The 16,611-nt window shown below is 34.3% G+C and overlaps 1 protein-coding gene across 1 annotated transcript in view; it reads right to left on the bottom strand.

Moving 5' to 3' along the window:
- The window catches only part of CCDC146 (coiled-coil domain containing 146), a 178,466-nt gene that overhangs the window by 105,932 nt on the left and 55,923 nt on the right, over positions 1-16,611 (bottom strand). The window lies entirely within an intron of this gene.

Below are 16,611 nucleotides of genomic sequence, written 5' to 3'. Positions count from 1 at the left end.
AGATGCTACTGCTTACAATGTAAATTTCTTCTGTAAAATTCTTATGAACGCTTGATTTGTTTATAGTACAATATTCTAAGAATATTAGCTACGTAATGGTGTCCTTCAATTTCCACTTCCATAATCCAGTATTGTGAAAGACAATGACACTCGCTTTTTTTTAGTGAAGTTACTTGTAAAAATATTCTTTTTTTTTTTTAAAAGAACAGAAACTTAAGATTTCAACTTGAACTTCTCCATTGATGCTCTAAAATGGAAGCTTAAGAACAGAAGATGAGGATGTTTGAAATCTACCCTTGTTAACTTTTTTATTCATCTAGGAAAATACTCACTGGTTTTAAATTCTCATCTTGCAGGTGGACCCTTGAACAAATTATTTAGTTTTGTGTACTGAAATTATTAGAATAAAAATAATTATTGAAATTGATGGTTTTGATGTACTATATAATCTTAAACTCATGATATAATCTTAATCTTAAGATGATATGAGTATGTTCATATGCTCGTCATATTATGTCAAAGAAGAGGCAACATTTTGTTAGTAATGGAAAGATGCTGAATTGAGAATAGGTAATAGCATTAATATATTGCATTGAAGTTTGCAAAATTAATTCTCCATATTATTTCATTTGTTTCTCACAACAATCTCATGAGGTACTTGATTCTATTATCATCCTTTTTACAGAGAAGGAAACTGGTGAAACAGGCTATAAAATGACTTATCAAGGTCATATAGTTGATAAATATCTAAAGCAAAATTTGACATCACATCTTCCTGACTCCAAATCTAGCACTCTACCCATTATCCCACCTGGATGCCTGAGTTCTCATATTGACTCACCACTTTATTTTGTGATTTTGAAAGATTGATTTTGTCACTTTGGATCTCATTTTCCTTACCTATAAAATTGGATACCATAATTCCATGACATATTTACATATAAAATTAAACCTATCAGGTTTGTCCTAATAGATAGAAGCATCAGCTCAAAAAAAAAAAAAGATATTCCTATGCATATTTTATATTTGCATAGTCAAATAGAAAATATAGATTTGTTTTTGAAAATCATGATTTAGAGTTGGACACATCATTCTGTGCACTGCCTCATGAACATTCACCTTATTAAATGTCTTGTACAGGCAATAACAATAAACTTATGATGTTTGAAAGAGTCATCTACAGCCAGAGAGATTATTAGGAAGAATGAATGTGGATCAAAGCATGGGATTTTCCACCATTTTGTTGTTGTTTGTTTGCTTGGTTTTATTTTCTTTCTCTTGGTTTTTTTTTCCCCTTTTGCTCTGATTTTTCTTGAACAGCAGGTTAAATATAGAAATATGCTTAGAAGAATTGCACATTTTTAACCTATATTGCATTGCCTTCTAGGAGAGGGGGAGGGAGGGAGAAAATTGTGGAACACAAGATTTTGCAGAAGTGATCGTTGAAAACTATCTTTGCATATATTTCGAAAATAAAAAGCTATTAAAAAAATGTCCCTAGTTAAAAAAACGGAACAGTCACCATTGCAACCCTGCCTAAAGCCACTAAAGTCTCTCCTGTGAATGCCACTTTAGTGCTACTAGAATTCTCTTGCACTGAAAAAACCTCCATCCATAAATGCTACCCTTTGGTACTTACCTGCAAACTCTGGGAGCCCAAATCCCCTTAACACTGCTTCTGTCTCAGGATTCTGAATTCACTCTTCAGTGGTGTCTGCCTCTTCATGACCCAAGTTTTCTTGGCAAAGATACTAGCTTGGTCCACCATTTGCATTCTCCAGTGCATTAGGAACAACAGAGGTTAAGTAATTTGCCTTAGATGATACAGCTAAGTGTCTGAGGTTGGATCTGAACTCAGGTCCCACGTCAGGAGAGTCTGAGGATGGATTTGAAGCAAGCATTTAATAAAAGCTTGCTATGTGCCAAGCACTGTTAAGTGCCATAATGCAAAGAAAAGCAAATAAATACAAACATCCCTAGGATCCTGGTGTCTAGAACACATTATAGGAGCTCACCACAATCATTTTTCCCCCTTTTAAGCAGATCTAGACTTAAAGTGATCAAGTTCAGACAGTGTGTCTGAGATTCTTATGGTCCTTAAGCAAGGCTAGGAACATTTATTAAGAAATTATTATCTTCCAGGCCAAATACAAGCAAAAAACACAGACAAGCCCTGCCTTTAAGGAACTTACATTCTAATGGAGGAAGACAATCTCTACTTGCCTTTCCTATTTCTTATGGTTTCTGTGAAAAATAATGTAAGCTTACAGCTTACAGCACTCAGTAAATATGTTGATATTATTATGGCTGCCGGACTTCTGATTGCACTAATGAGGAAACTGGTTGGGAAATTCCCTTTGCTGCTCCGTGCTGCACTTCTGCATCTAACTGCTCAGGAGTGCTGTCTGGTGCATTGAAAGCTTAAGTAATATGAGCAGTCACACACAGCATAGATGAGGTTGAATTTGAATCTATTTCTTTTGAGGCCATCACATTCACTACATCCCAGTGCTTCTCTAGGAACATTCCTGCTATTCTCCTGTAATTCCCTGTTGAGAGAGATGGCCATAGAGCCAGGAAAAACTAGAATTCAGTCTCTGGCTGAGACTCCATGACTAGTTGGTGGAAAGGATTATAGCCTGGGTACTCTCCATACCAGTGAAATCCCAGGTTTGGAGCAAAACACAGGCCCATTAGACCTTATTTAATGGATCAGTGGAGAACTTCTTCAGAAAACAATGATATATACAGACATTCATATGGTTTTCCAGGAAAACCATTCTTTGTGATTTCAGAGAAGTTGCATGGTTGAGTCAAAGTTTAGGGACTAATAGTAACAATTCTATAGTCACTCACATATGTTTGAACTAGGGTGAGGTGTTGCGGTCTTATCCCAGCATGTGATATTTAAAGGTTTAATGAGAGGACTTATAAGGAAAAAAGTTAAGGAAGAGCCAGTAGTGGGAGGAACCAGTGGGAGGCTGATAGAAAGAAAGGAACAAGAGTCCAGCTGTTTCTCCAGTTTTTTATCTCAGGGTTCCTGGGGATTGAGAGTAGGGAGGAAACATGGTTCCACCTATACCTAAGTTCCTGCCTAGCTTCAGGATGGGGAGACAGCCCTACCTCTGGTTCTGGACCAATGAACCAGTCCCTTCGTTTCACCAACAGTGATCCTCAAGGGCCACTCTCAGCATGGTCTGTATAGAGAGAGAGGAGGCACTTTGGTCAGGCAAGTATAAAGAAATAATGGGCTATACCTTCTAGTCATCAAAGTAATTAGCCAAAATTAAGAGGCTACTGGTATTGTGTGTGAATGATGTACAGTTCCTCCATCAGTGACATCATTATATTCCCCCAAATCTCTATATTCTTCCATGAGGTAGTACCCTGTCATTTTTCCCTCCTCATCATCTCAGTGCTTTTTGAGTAGTTGTTGCTCCAAGTACAAAAATTCCTAATTATAGCTCTGTAATGCTTTTTTTTTTTAATTAAATCTATTATGTATTTATTTAATTTCTATTTGTCTATTTGTTCATATTTATTTATTTTGTTGATATGCTTTATTTGTTTGTTTGGTTTATTTATTTATTAGATTTAAAACAAAAACAAAATACAAAAAGAAAAAGAAACATTGCCATGTGCATAACAGAACACTAGAGGATTCAAAATATGAAACAATAAGTTTCCATTTCAAGAAAACCTATATAATAAATACTATACATGTGTTCAGAGCTGTCCATCTTTGCTTCCTTGTAGGTTTTCTTTTGTCCTCTACTATGTGACTTTTATTTTATTCTTTTTTTAAATCCTTTTCTTCCCCTACCAAAAAGGCTTCCCCAACAAGGTTATAATTAGGTATGATTCTATATAAAGACACATACATGTATATATTTATATATACTTACATATACATACATAGATAGCTATAATCATATACATATATACACAGATATGTTTATATATATATATATATATCTTCTAAGTTGGATAACATCTTCCTTCATAAGTCCAGGTGTTTCCATATTTTCTTAAGTTCATTAACCCATCATTTCTTACACCTTAGCAATATAGCAACTTATATACTGTACAGTTATTTTAAGTAGTCTAAAACAATATTGCTTAATTTGGCTGACATACAGTATATTTTCCCAATTTTTCTCTTTTGATTAAATCTATTTTTACCTTTATCTTTGAGATTTTTTTTGATTTTTTAAAAATAAATTCTACTCCTGATCTTTATTAAGTATGTAGTTGTTGTTTTCTATCCCTGATGATTCCTCTACTTATGTCTACCTGCTACCTTTCTTTGCTGTTGCTTAACTTCCTCCTCCCTTCTTCTCCCTCCCCCATCCTTCTCTTATCTTCCCCCCCCATCATTTTCTTTGCTGTTTATCCTATACTTGTTAATCTACACACTTTATCCCATTCCCATTAACAAATCTGAGTTTTTCTTAACATTTTCTGAGATTTTTATTAAACAATAGCTGATCCTCAAGTAAAAGAGAAATTGAGAAAATGAAAATTGGAGGAAAAAAATTAATTCCAACCAAATACTTCACAAGAACAGCTGTGTCTAGTTTTCTCAACTGACTCTTACAAAAATATTTTAAAGCGTAATTTCTGGCAAAAACAAATAGCTTCATTTTCCAAATTTCATGCAAATGATACATTTCCAGTTATTTATTGATGGATCATAATAGGTTCTTGTACCAGACTTACAATTTTGTTTAGAGAATTTGCAGTGGGGAAATCCCTTCCACTAATGTAGATTAGCACCCACTATGTCACTCATTGTTTTAAAATTTTGACTAGGGGCACTAGGAGGCTAAATTACTTGCCCAAGATCACATGGCTAATATATGTTAGAGGCAAGATTCAAACCAGGTTTCCCAAGTCTGATGCCAGCTAATTATCTACTGTGAAACATTGCTTCTCATAACAGTTTAAGATATGTCCATCTTACCAACAATATATGTATCTTCATTCAATGGGGGGCAGAAAAGAATTAGAAATAAAAATGATATTTAACAACTTGAGAAATTCCATAATGGAATAGTTCAGATTTCTCTTTTCCATTCAACAGTGTGATCCATGGGAAAAAATATGATTTACAAAGTAATTTTCTCTTTTTTTGTAATAGAAATACAAATATGTTGATTCATTATCCTATACCTAAGCATAGGTGATTAAAAACAAAGCAACCAACTACATAAAATGCTTTTCTGTGGACTGCCTATCAAGTATTACCTACTCTAATATTAAAAAATAAGAGCTCTTTGACAAACAATACTTGGTGCCATGATTGACTAGCAGATTCTTAATACGTGCTTATTCAGCCATTCATCCATTCATTCATTCCTATCTTGTATTAACTTTCTAGATGGTTCCATTTAGTTGCTTAAATATGTGTCTTTTCCTTCATTTAAGATTAAAAGTACCTGAAGTTAGGTAAAAAGTAATATTTTGTACATCCTCAGAAGTTCAGAAAAACGAATCCATTTTAATGAAGTAAAACTTTTTGGAAAGTTTTCATAGCTGATTCCTTAGTTAATAAATAAAAAACAATTTTAGGTTATTTGAGATATTAATATAAGTTCAAATTCATTACAATTATCATCAATTTAAAGGAAAATAGTTTTTTTAAAGATTATTAACATTAACATGTGACAAAAAATTTAATAGTGACAAAAAAGTATGTGATAGTCAGATACATTTTTTTTTAAGAGGCTAAAAAACAGGAAACATGCAGTTAATGTTAGCAGAGTTATCTATACATACTATCTTGGTAATGATCAGCATGACTTAGTGGCTCATGAGTTCTGACCAAAAAGCAAATTGTTTTTCATAAAGGAAGTTGGGTTAAAGTATGAACAGTTTGCCCTTCCAGTAACTTTAGTCAAGTTTATTTGAGCCAAAAAGGAAAGCGAACATCCAGGAAAGAAATCAAATAAGGACATCTTTTTTTCTAGTTAAATAATACGTAAGTGTGTGTTTTTAAAGTGAAATCATCTGGTCAAAAATTAACTCCTGAAATTTCATATTTTGTCCTAATTTTGATATAAAAAAAGTTTAAAATCAATTAACATTTGCTGAATGAGCTGTCATTATTCCATTTCAGCCTACGTGAATTGACTGGGTATAAAAATGATTATCTGAAAGTCACAAATAACATCATAAAGCTGCTTAAATTCTAAATTTCAAGAGGATTTAGACATTTTCTATATGTGATGAGATATGACTATAAAGAATCACAACAACTTTTCTTTTTAACCTAACCTACCAATATCATATATAAATTAATTTATAGCAAAATTAAGCATTGTCCTTCAAAATACTCCCTTTGGGATGCTATACTTCTTAGTAATGTCACTGAATGTTAGAACTTCTTTCGGGAATACCCTCCAGAACTAGCTTGAGTCAGAGAAAAATCACTTGCTTTACTCTTAGTCTATTTCATCATCCACCTTATTTACCAGAATTTTGTACAAATTATTTAGTCTGTTTCTAAAATTAAATTTCATACTTAGAAAGTAAGTGATCTGCCTAAAAATAACAACAATAGTAAAAGTAGTATTAGCTGGCATTCACTTTTCAAGGTTTCAAGGTTCACAAAGTGCTTTACATATGTTAGGTCATTTGATCCTCACAACTCTTGTGACACAGGTGTTATTAGCCTCATTTTACAGATGAGGGAATTGAGGCTCAGGAACATTGCATGGTTTGCCTGGGGCTGCCCAGGTAGCACTGGGAAGACCATCCTGACTCAGGGCCCAGAGTTCTACTCTCCTTGTAGTGCAGAGTTTTTGAGAACTGCTGGGGCAACTGAGGCAGGATGGGAACACAGGCCTTTCTGACTGCATCCACGGGACTTCTTTGAAAGATGTTTAAAGGGAAACTTCTGCCCTGTGATCATACCAACATGATCATACCAACACGCTAGACGTCCTGGAGGAAAATTACAAGAGACACTCTAAAGTGTTCTGAAGGTTATCGATGTCACGGGAATGAGCGAACAACAACTCACATCCACTACTTTCAAAGGGATGACTCATTAAATGTTTAACTCCTAGGAAGTCTGAATAAAAACAACACTAGCCCTGTCATCCCTTTTTAATTCAATCTCAGTTCCATGGGAAAGCTATACTTTTAATTTCTCCCCTTTTCTTTCCATCCAACTGGACTGCTAAGGGTAAATTGCTCATCTCCATCTTTGTAAGCTCATCCTTCTTAAAGGAAAGGCAAATTCCAGCAGAAATATGCAACATTCCCCATATGGGCTCTGGAGATGTTTGCAGTGGAGGAATCCTTGCATCCTACCACAGATGGCGAATAGGGTATGGAGGCAACTCAAGGGTTTTGAAGGTCATGCCAGTGGAAGCAGTGGAATGGCTTCTATTATGGCTTGGGGATGTGTGGATGCAGTCATTAGCATTTTTAAAAAGAGAAATGAAACCTATATGTCTCTGAATATCTTGTTGTTCAGTTATGTCTGACTCTTCTAGACCCCTCTTGGGGTTTTCTTGATACAGACACTGGAAGGATTTGCCGTTTCCTTCTCTAGCTCATTTTATAGATGAAGAAACTGGGACAAATTGGGTGAAGTGTCCAGGGTGATACAGCTAGTAAGTGTTTCTGGCTGGAAAATATCTTTCTGATTCCAGGCCCAATGCTCTGTCTACTATACCACCTAGCTGCCCTATAAATATCTTATAAGTGAAGACATAAGATTGTATTAAGAGTGATTTTAAGGCAATATTTTTAGTTTACTGTGATTTTTTTCCCTCCTGGCTGATCAGTTATATCTACCAAGTTTTAGTATTTACTAACTATAAATTCCTCTCTCCTTGATATAAAAATTGATTTGTGACATAGAACTATATTCTTTAGTGCTCCTGTTAGATAATACTTGGTCCTGTACTATTATGTAATTTGTCCAAGCATGCGATCTCCTTAATAGGAATGCTAAGATTTGGACAGAAGCGCCACAGAGAAACAGAAAAAGATACACTATCAAAAAAGTCACTATTATTAAAATCCCCATAATTTTCTTGAATCTCACAAACATATTTTACTTGTATTATGAATTCTTGGCAAAAAAATTAATGAGATATACATCAAACCATCAGGAAAAATAATGGGCAAGGTAAAGTGGAAATAATTTAGTTGGAATTCCTCTTGATTATATATGTTGGACAGGAAATATATGTTTTTTCAATGTTTTATTGTAGTGATGAATGAAGAGAATGCTAATTAAATGCATGTCCCTACACAAAGTAATTTAATATGGAAAAACATAGACATTCCCAAATAATATAGCACTAGGAAAGTAAAACATTTCAGCATCTAGCTATAGTTTTACTTTAATAGCTAATATATTTATAAACTTGGTGTGTTAGGCTAGAAAAAATCACAATTCTTCTTTAGGCTTAGTCATTGATATTACAAATTTATTATGTGCCTCCACATATTCAGCACATTGCTAATCAAACAAGATTGCCAAAAGGAGTAATCCTTGTTCTCCAGAATTTTATAATCTAAATCAGATGACATTGTCAAGGATAAAAGCAAATAAAGACCACAAACAATATTGAGTGTTTAGCACACATTAAATAAAATTCAGTGGCTGTAGGCATTGTTGTTTCTGTAAGGTATTCAGTGAGAGTGAGACATATGAGTGATAGGTTTGTGTAGGGGAAGACAAGAATTAGGAAAGATTTGATAAATGAGATTTTGATAAGGCTATCAGAAGCATAGCATTCTGAACACCAAATGTTTTTCACCAAAGCTACAAATTGTAGGAAAAACAAAAGAAGTAGAATTGAAAATATTAAAAATTATTTTAAAAAACAATAACAAGGAATTTTAATATTGAAAAGTCTATTCTACAGCAAGTTGTGATAGGTAATTATGTAGAACAAAGGGGTTTGACATTCAGCCCTGTGTGCTGTCCTAAACAAATTAAAATATGATTAGGAAATATTTAACAAAATAAATATAACTACAATAAAATGTAAATATTACATTTTAATATTAAGTCATTATTTGGCCTCAGGATTCTTATGCATGAACATATATGATATATATTCAACTTCTAATTAATTATGTCATTTTCCTTTGATATTGGGAAACAATATATTATATTTATATTGATGATAAAAAGAGTAGAGGGGTGGAGGTCACAATATTGGCAAGATGGCTGAATAGTTTTCTGCATCTTTTTCCAACCTAATAAAGTTCATATCCAAGTGGGGCAGGGACCTTTGGCAGATGCCTTAGCTTTGGAAGAGTCTGAAGGCTCTTTTCTACCCTAGTGCTGGATATTGCTAACTACAGTCAGTCAGTGAGCCAATCAGTCAAGAAGCATTTATTAAACACCTACTATGTGCCAGGTACTGTGCTAGATGCTTTTTTAAAATCAGTGATTCAATAAGCTGGCCATCATTTACTTCCTTTTCATTTCGCATTTCAGGTGCCACACTCAAAGTTCCCTCCAGATGAGTTATTATCCCTCTCTGCCTACCTAGTAGCACTGGCTACTGTGCCTTCTCAGCCATCCGCAGTCTATGTGTTTACACTGATGATGAGATTTGCCCAGATGAATAATGTAGCAATCTCTATCTCCCACTCAGATTTCACCAGTTGATCTGCCTACTATTTTAAGATGGTATGATGGGGAAGGTTCATAGTTTAAAAACACTACCTTCTTCAGGTATGGCTTAGATTTCCTAATTACATTTTAATTTTTTAGGGCAGCACTCAGGGCTGAATGTCTGTTCCACATATTACCTAGGAGGAGGAGGGATCTAATTATACCCACCCACCACATCCCAATGCAAGCTTATCATAAATTCTGACAAGCTGTTTAGATTCAATCTCTCTTTTAGAAACTTTGCCTCCTCCCTGCTACTGTATATCATCTATGGTAATTTGGGTGCAGTGAGAACTCATCCTTCTGGGCACAGATATGTACAACTCCTCATATTAGCAAAGGCAAGTCCCTATCAGGGCCTCTAACTGATTTTTAATTAACTTAACTAAAGTAAATTCTCTACTCTCTTGAAGAGATGGATCTATTCCATAGCGAGAAACTCCATAATCCCCCATTCAACCACATCTTTACTAACCACTTTTTACAACTCAATGTGCCATTGTTCGAACATTTCCTTTCAAGTTCCTAGGTGGTAGAATCCTTTCCACCCTGTTCCAGGTAGTACTAAAGTGAGACCAAGAGTCTCTTACTACTGGAGCTGATTAACAGTTGTCAGCTTTATTCCTGCTACCATTCTCTTCTATCATAGTTTTGACCTGAGCACATTTCACACATTTCCCTGTTCCAATAAAAATTCTGGATTGAAAACTATTAAATGTCCCTTCTTTCAGCAGCATCACCCCTTTTACTTGTGCTCTTATCAGGTCTCTCAGTTTCTCCACTGCCATCCAGATGTGGTCCACAAAAAATCTAAGAGTTCTGTCTCTAGGTGCTGAATATCCAGTTTATTTTCATTTTCCTCCTCCTTAACAAACCCCTAGGTCAGTCTAAACAATAATTATGGAACTTTTTTGTTCCAGGCATTGTGCTAGGAGTTAGGATGTTAAACACAAACACAGTCTCTCTGCTCTCAAAGATCTCAGAATATAATGAGGAGATAACATTCAAACAAATAAGTAAAAATAGGTCCTATCTAATCTATCTATCTATCTATCTAATCTGAGATAAATACCAGAAGGAATGGTACTAACATTAAGGGGAACTGGGAAAGGCATCCTGTACAAAGTAGGATTTTAGCTGAGATTTGAAGAAACCCAAGGGAGAAGAGACATTCAAAGTCTAAAATGAATCAATAGAAACCAATTCCGACCCTCCTCCCAACGTTATATGAAACAGCCTTCTAATCTGCTCAAAAAAATAGATCCAAAGAGAGAAATCCCAGATTACACCCTTTCAATAACATCCTTACCAATGATTGTTTTTTTAACTCACTAGATTGTAGTAACTTCTAACTCATCAGCAAAGACCTGGAAATTGAATTTCTTTCCAGATGAAGAAGAGAAGACATGTCAATATCAGTACTAGAGAGTGGGATTTTCTCCCTTGGGGGGAAAAATCTTTCTTCAATGGTACTGGGAAAAAATCCTTACCTTATCCAGTTCTGGTCTTTAGTTAGCTTCTTTTCTTGTTAAATACAAGAAATATAACTCCCAGATTCTTTGTAAAGGCAGTTACACATATAATCCAAAATATTATCAGCAATCTCTCCAGAGTATGAGGAATAGAACTTCAAGAGATTCATATAATAACTTTTATAGATTTCACAGCCCACTTTAGTTGTTTGATGAAGCTCAATCAGTGTCACATAATAGGGAGAAATAACCTAGCTGTGACTTTGTTACAGCTAATGACAGGAAAAAACACATTTTGTTTTCCAAATTTGTTAAATTTTAAAAGCTTAGGAATTTCACAGGCTCTAAAATTATAGGAAGGAAATGAAGTCCTAGACCATTTTTTGTCATCATTCAGTTGTTTTTCCGTTGTGTCTGACTCTTTGTAATCCTATTTTGGGGTTGTCTTGGTAAAGATCCTTGGTAAAGGTAAAAGAGTAGCTTGCCATTTCCTAATGCAACTTATTTTACAGATGAGGAAACTGAGGCAAATAGAGGTAATTGGCTTGCCTGGAGTCACAAGTGTCTGAGGCCAGATGACTCCTGGTTTTAGACCCAGAGCTTTATCTATTCCACCATCTAACTGCCTGACACGGTTTGGATTCTTAGAACATCTTACAACCTCTTTGCTCCTTCTTACTCTATCCTCTAGATTTTCGTGACACTACTTTCTTCTCCCTTTTTATCTGCATTAGCTGTTTTCGTTCATCATCTACATTATGCTCCCTAATTGTGCTTTCTCTATAGCTCTGTCCTAAGCCCTTTTTTGGGTCTCTTCTCTATATTTTTTCTTTTGTTAATATCTGGATTTCACTAGCATCTACTCTATGCATCCATGGGTGAATGCATTCTATTCATCTCCATATATTCAGCTACAATAGCTTTCTTGAGCTTCAGTCCCACACCACCATTTGCAAACAGGACATTTAAAACTAGAGTTTTAAAGATATTTTAAGCTCAACATGGATCTAAAATGGAAACTCAGCCAAACCTGCTCTTCCAACCTTCCCTATTTCTGTTGAATTTATCACCACCCATTTAGTCTTCTAACTTCAGGTTTGATTCTCTTCACCCTCTATATATAATTGGTTGCCATTGGTTGTTGCTTCTAATCCACATCTTTTGTATTGAACCCCTTTTATCCCCATAGCAACCACATTAATTCAGACCCTTATCAACTTTCTTCTAGAATGTTGCAATAAAATTAATTAGTCTCCATGCCTTAGGTCTATCCACTTCATCCTACCTGTTCCTGCCAAAATAGTTTTCCTTTAAGTGGCGCTATGCAAGTTCCTTACTCAATCAACTCCAGTGGCTTCCTATTGCTCTTATATAAACCCTATTGATTAAATAAACTATACCTGGAGGATTTATCTACACTCAAGGAATTTTAAATCTAGTTTATCTGTTTTAGCTATATTAAACATGTTATCAAATGATTAGCTTTTAAGTCTATGCAATTTCATAGTAGGAAATTTGATGGAACCTTGGAGTTTTATAAAATTTTCCTTGTCTGTACATTGTTGGGAGGGTAAGTTGAGGTATACATACCGGGGCAAATTAGGCACAACTTTGGTTTTCTGTAATTCACTTCCTCCATTATATTTTGATATAAGGAAGAAGATGTTAATGTTATGAAAAGATATACTTCATGTATAATAAATGCTGCTATTTTTGCATAAATGAATAAAATATTAATCAAGAGAGAAAAATCCCACTATTCCTTACCCAAATCACTTCTTCTAGCATCATTGCATATTACTCTCTCTTCCTTACTTTGGCAATTCAGCCAAACTTGCCTTCTTTCTGTTCCTTCCAATAGAACATCTGTCAATGGCTTTCAAATAACCTAGAATATACTCCCTCCATATTTCTGCATGAAACTCTTCCTGATCAACTTGCCTTATATTTAATTATTTTGTATGTTTTTCACTTTATGTATAACACATAATACATATACACACAAATAAATGCACTTGTCTTCATCATTAGAATGTAAGTCATTTATGAGTAGGGATTGTTCCATTATTTGCACTTGTATTTCCAGATTTGGCATATAATAATAGGTGCTTAAGAAATACCCATTGATTAGTAGTAGCAAGGTATCAAACACATAGTAGTCAAGTAACATAGAGTTTATTGTTCAATGGAATCAAATTTGTTGACATACATTCCAATATTCCAACATACTAATAGTGCCTCTCAAATTCTGAAAGGTATAATTATGGATCTCTGTGTCATAAGAATATCATGTGACCTACAATCCTTTTCAATTTTGATATATACTGAGTCTTTTGGTTAGTATTTTATATAGTGACAAAATATGTTCTAATTTTAAAGGCCTCTAGCTCCTTTAGACTCCTATCTGCACAAATCTACTGGAAATCCCAGAGTAGTTCGGACCAGAGAAGATTCTGTAATCTGGATGTGTACCCTTGTTATTCTGGAACCAAGACATGCTTCTAACTGGATGCAAGAATGGCTCTAGTCTAACAATTATTATTTCAGTTTTCACCAGAATGAAATTTATCAGGCTCCTTTTCCCCTCTCCATAGAATACTGAAATCATCAATGAAATCAAGTCTTTGTTTCAAGTTTTTCCATGGAAAGGATTACAACTAAAGTGGAAACCAGGCTCAATATATACAAAAATGAAAAACTTGAAAGCACATTTTATCAGTTTTAAGAACCTACAATAGCAACAATTAAGACATTTATTGTTATAACATATTTTAATAAATTGGCTTAAAATTAAAATTAATATTATTTGATCAGCATAATATGTTTACTACTATGGGCAATAAAAACTATTGTCAACAATACTTGTAAATGTAAATAAAGAGGATTGTCTCAAAGGATACAATCCTTCCTTTTTGAAAATATTGCCCCCATAAAGTCAATTTCCTTTTTCTTTTTTTCCTCTAGATTCCAATAACGAAAATGAAATCTTATTCCAAGATCTTGATCCAAGGAATGTGTAGATTTTCTGCTGTGTATGATTTCGAATTAATTTCTATGGAAGAAAAGAACTAAACAAGGTATGACTTTAAAGCAAAGAGAAAAGGTTTCATGTATACCTTGTAGAAAACAGGTTCATTACTTTATGGCCGCATTAGGTAGATATAACTATTAGGTAATTTGCTTGGGTTTTGAAAAGAACTTCAACAAGTGCTAATGCTAGACTGATTTATTTTCAGGGCAAAGAGCCCGTATTAAGTGAGTTGGAACCCCCCCCACCCCAAGGCCAATAGTAGTAGATGAGGACAGATACACATCCTGGGAATCATAGTAAATCAGGATTCAAGAACTCTAGTGGACAACAGGACAAGTATGGATATGAGAGTAAGTGAAGAGTGAGTGATAAATGTCAGGAGTCAGCACAAGCTTTGTGTCACAGAACCAGCATTCCACAAAGAAAGGCTTTTTACAAGAGTAATCCCAGCATACAGCAAGTAACTTTATAGGTTGGTGATTCTACAGAGCTGAAAGATCCAGTCAACCACAAAGGGGAATATTTATCATTGTACATGCTGCTAGCTCACACAATACATTTTTCTTTCTTTGTTTCTGGGCTTTTCCATGAGTCCCATGAGAAAGCAGGAAAAATCAAAGAAGATTGTCTCTTGTGGGTAGGATGATACTTGGCTATAGTGGGCAGCTTAAGTAGGACCTGAACAGTAGCTGATTCTAGTGAGCAAATTCCTGGAAAGTGTTTAAAACCTTCTCAAACAAGTTCTTCTTCCCAACTAAATATTTTCCTATTCTCCCAAGCTAGAAATCTTGAAATGATTATTGCTCTTCCTTTCTCCTTCATTCCTTATATCCTACTTCCTAAGAAACAACTCAGTTTTTAGAAATGTCTGAGAACCGCTTTTTCCTCTCTATCCTCTTCTTCTTGGCCCTTGGTCACTTTACACCCATATTATGGTGATGATTCTACTTAGCCTACCTGATACTTCCATCTTCAATCTATTCAGCTGACTGTTTTTTCTCTATATATCTATTTCTCTCTATTACTGTTTTCCATCCTCTTCTAAGAAACCTTCAATGGCTATTTCCTTCATTATCAAGAAACAGTGTGCCCACTTTTCAATCCTCCTTTGTCATCTCACTTTATACCACCTCTCTAATTTTATTTCCCACTACTGTCTAATATGAATCTTCTCTTCTACTCAGATCAGTTTTTGTACTTTTTCATTAATATTGTTCTCACATCTTCATTAAATTTGTTTCCCTAAGTGAATGCTTAATGAAGTGTTGTCCCTCTTTCTATTTCAATCACTCAATCAACATTAAGTATTAGGAAAGCAAAGCAAGGCAAAGGCAAACTTGAAAGGAAATTTTATCAGTTTTAAGAACATACACCATAAATTATAAAGATATTTATGGGTTATTTTTAATAAATTGATTTAAATTAATATTTTAATTTTATTTGATCATTATAGCATACTGTCATGCAAAAAACTTAATCTTACCCATATGCCAAAATGCTCATCCCATTACCTTTGAATCTCTTTTTGCATCAAGTTTCCATTCAAACATCCCCCTTTACCTGAAATTTTATCTGATCTCCTCCCCAATATCTTCATGCCCTCCTCCCCCAAATTATTGTGCATTTTTGTATATATTCCACATATATTTACATACATTTGTTTTGCCCCCAAAGCTCCATGAAGACATGGACTATTAAATTTAAAAAGGCTTACTAAGACTTCTGAGAGGGAGGGTAGAAGAGGAACAAGAAAAAAAAAAGTGATTCCAAGATTCTGAGGCTATTGACATGAGTAAGTTTGGAAAGGAAATCGGTTTTGGCAAAAGTGTGCCTTAAGTTTTTTTGCTAGGTTTCAAATAAAATTTGCCATATTAATCTGTATTGAGAACAGAGAGTAGAACTCAGTTATTTAACATGGCAGAGAAGATAAAGCTCTGGAAATTCCAATATCACCTCAAACTTTTAACTATCTATGTGATCCTGATCAATTAATTCTTTTGGGCTCAATTTCCTCATCTCCAAAATGGGGATAAAAATAATTGATTACCTCACAGGGTTGTTGTGAGGAACAGATGAAATAATGAATACAAATTCCTTTGCCAAATCTTTAGAGTGCTATATGTATGTATATGTGTAATATAATAATATATAGCTAGATGTATATGTGTATTGTGTAAATGTGTATATATATATATATGTATTGTGTAAACATAGCATATATAATATATAGATGTACATATACATTATATATTATATATGCAACAGATTTGTATGTGTATATAGTTACTATTAAGGTAATAATGGGTGAAATGAAAGCTCATTGTGAGGGTCATTCATTCTAGTGTTTAAAAAAATTATAAAGTTTTTAGAAATTTTACCTGAAAGGCCAAACAAAATGACAATGTACTTTTCTCAGAAAAAAGGGTTGCATTGATCCTTTTCATATTTATCTTGTATTT

Source organism: Antechinus flavipes, chromosome 5 (assembly GCF_016432865.1).
Source record: "Antechinus flavipes isolate AdamAnt ecotype Samford, QLD, Australia chromosome 5, AdamAnt_v2, whole genome shotgun sequence".
NCBI classification, from domain to species: domain Eukaryota; kingdom Metazoa; phylum Chordata; class Mammalia; order Dasyuromorphia; family Dasyuridae; genus Antechinus; species Antechinus flavipes.
Note: the sequence above shows the minus strand (reverse complement) of the source record. Positions and strands in the feature narration are given on the sequence as shown.